This window comes from Pteropus alecto, unplaced genomic scaffold, assembly GCF_000325575.1.
Source record: "Pteropus alecto unplaced genomic scaffold, ASM32557v1 scaffold101, whole genome shotgun sequence".
Lineage (NCBI taxonomy): Eukaryota > Metazoa > Chordata > Mammalia > Chiroptera > Pteropodidae > Pteropus > Pteropus alecto.
The window spans coordinates 17,375,230-17,378,437 of NW_006432945.1; positions in this window are offsets into that span (position 1 = coordinate 17,375,230).

Genomic DNA, 3,208 nt, shown 5'->3' on the forward strand with positions numbered 1-3,208 from the left:
CATCCTGTTTTTCTGTAGGCTGGGTACATCAGTGACTGAGAGCTGCCCCTGACCGTGGGCAGCCTCAGGAAGTGACTGTCAACAGCCTTGCACATGGGAGCCCAACTCCTGAGTGACCATGCCTGCAAAGGCGTCCGCCCCCACCCAGACCAGGCCCCCTGCCCTCCCAATTCTAGAACTCCAGAACTCACCCCACGTCCCCAGAGACTTATCAACAGGAAGTCGAGTCAGCTGGAACACTCCGTCCCCTTGACATTTTTGTTTTAATTCTGCAGCTGTGTCTCAGGCTTCATGAATTATCTCTCTGGCTGTATCTTGGGTCTGTCTGTCTGCCTGGTGCTTTCTCTGCTACCCTCGTCCCCACCAAGTCGCGGTCACCGTGAGGCCAGTGGACCAGAAGGAGAGCCAGGGTCGGCAAGAAGGAGGGGAGAAGCTAAGAAAGCACTTTCGGGGCTGTCGTACTGGCTGTCGGTGAGCTCGGGATGGCGACTGTTTGCTCTGAACCGAGCTCATTGCCAATGCCGTCGCCCCTCACCCCTCCCTGGTGCTTATCTCGACCTCAGGACGCAGCCATGTGTCCCCTTGCCTTCCCGCCCCAAAGCTCTGCTTGCTCAGCAGGCGCCTTATGCACACTTATTCTCACTCAGGAAGCAGTTGGTAAACGAATGAATGGGAGCTTCTCCGCCTCCTGTCCCAAGTCAGCTTACCACTTAAAGAGCCGACACACAATCTCCTGGAGCTGCAATTCACAGTTGCTTACTGGCTAAAGGTGTTTTTTCTTATTCATAACACATCACTCCCAGGCTCACTGGGCACTGTTTCGTTCTGTCTGGGATGCTTTTCCTTCTACTGCCTCTAATTCAAGCCTAGAGGGAAAAGATCTCCCAACTTAGAGATCCCCAGTCTCTAAAGCCACCATATGGCTAGAGGGAAATTGGTGGCTCTCTTCTCTCCCAGTCCCTTGGCTCCAGCACACACAGTGTCTCCCGCTCGTTAGAGAAGCTGGTCCATTGGTCAGCACACACAAGAGTGTCTCCCGCTCGTTAGAGAAGCTGGTCCATTGGACTCATGCATAAACTCTCGGGGTTGGTTTTAAAGGACCATCTGAGGCAAACGCCTTGCGGTCACACGGGTTGGATGCGCTCTGTCAATCACTGACCTTGAAACCTCAGTCTGAGTGAGCGCGGCTCACGAGACACGTACGGTCTCGTGTGTCTTCAAGAAACCACATCTGGAAAACCCATACACGCGTCTTCTGCTGCCAGTTGGTCGTCCTGGGCCATCATTTCAAATGCCTGCTGGTCTCTGGCCAAATTTCGTATTTCAAAATTAGTCCAAGAATCCTATACTTTAAAACACAACCTACATAAAGCCCACAGTGAACATCATACTCAACGATGAAAAAACTTAAAGCTTTTCCTGGAAAGTAGATATGTTTGCCCTCTCTTGCCCCTCATTCTAGACAGAGCAATGAGGCCAGAAAAAGGAATAAAAGACATCCAAATTGAAAGGAACTTTTAAAACACCACCTACATAAAGCCCACAGTGAACATCATACTCGACGATGAAAACACTTAAAGCTTTTCCTGGCAAGTAGACATGTTTGCCCTTTCTTGCCCCTCGTTCTAGACAGAGCAATGGGGCCAGAAAAAGGAATAAAAGACATCCAAATTGGAAAGGAAGGAGTAAAATTATCTGTTTGTAGACGACATAATCTTACATGTAGAAAACCGTACAAAGATCCCCCACACAAAAGAGAACTGTTAGAACTAATAAACAGATTCGGCAAAGTTGCAGGATAGAAAAATCAACACACAAAAAATCAACTGCGTTTCTATATACTAACAGTGAGCAACCCAAGATGGAAATGAAGACGATGCCATTTACAACAGCATCGAAAAGAATGAAATACTTGAATTCTTTTAAGCTAGGAGTAAACTTGACCTTAGGAGTACACTGAAAACTGCAAGACGTTGCCGAAGGAAACCAAAGAAGACACAAACAATGGGAGGACATTATGCGTTCGTGCATTGGAAGACTTAAAATTCTTTAAATGTTGACAATCCCCAAAGCGATCTATGGAGTCGATGCGATTTCTCTGAAAATCCCAATGGCATTTTTTTTTTCAGAAATAGAAAAAAAAAATCTAAAATGGAATCTCATGGGTCCCCACACTGCCAAAAAAAAATTTGAGAAGGAAGAACAAAGTTGGAGGCCTCACGCTTCCTGGATTCAAAACATATCACGAAGCTCCAGTAATCAGAACAGCGAGGTTCTGGTGTCAAGACAGACACACAGACCAATGGAACAGAACGGAGCCCAGAGATCAGCCTTTGTGTATGTGGTCAAATGGTCGCCAGCAGGGTTCCAAGACCCCACAATGGGGAAAGGACAGTCTCTTCACCAGCGTTTGGAGACCGGACATTCATCTGCAGGAGACCCAAGTAGAGCCTTACCTGCTACATGTGCAAACATTAGCTCCAAACGGATTACAGACCTAAACACAGGCCTTAAAGCTATGAACCTCCCAGAATCAAGCAGCCCCATGTCTATCGACAAAGGGATGGATAAAGAAGGTGTGGTAGATGGACACAAGGGAATATCATTCAGCCTTAAAGAAGGAAATCCTGTCATATGCTGCTTGGATGGACCTTGAGGATAGTACGCTGAGTGAAATAAGCCAGTCGCGGAAGGACAAATACCGTAGCATTTCATTTATATGAAATATCTAGAGTAGTCAAATTCATAGAAACAGGAAGCAGAATCATGGTCGCCGGGGGCTGAGGGGGAGGAGAAAACACAGAGTTGTTATTCAGTGGGTATAAAGTTTCTGTTTCGCAAGACAGAAATGGTAGAGATCTGTTATACGGCCCCGTGAATATAGTTAGCACTACTGAACGGTGCACCTAAAAACGGTGAAGAGGGTAAATTTTATAACATGTGTGTGTCTTTTTTTTTTTTTAAACCACAATTAAAACTAAAAAAGGAAATCAAAGTAAAAGTACAAACCATAAACGACTTCCATCGGTGCAACTCCCCTGGGTTTCCTGCGAAGGCCAGGCCTGCGACCAACGGTGAAAATGAATAAAATACGGATTTGGCACCGACCAAGAGAGCACTTTGTTACCCGGGCTTCGGGGAGGACCGCTCGGTAGCAGAGAGCACAGGCCAGTCTCAGGCAGCCGCTTTCGGGGGTCCCTTACAGAGT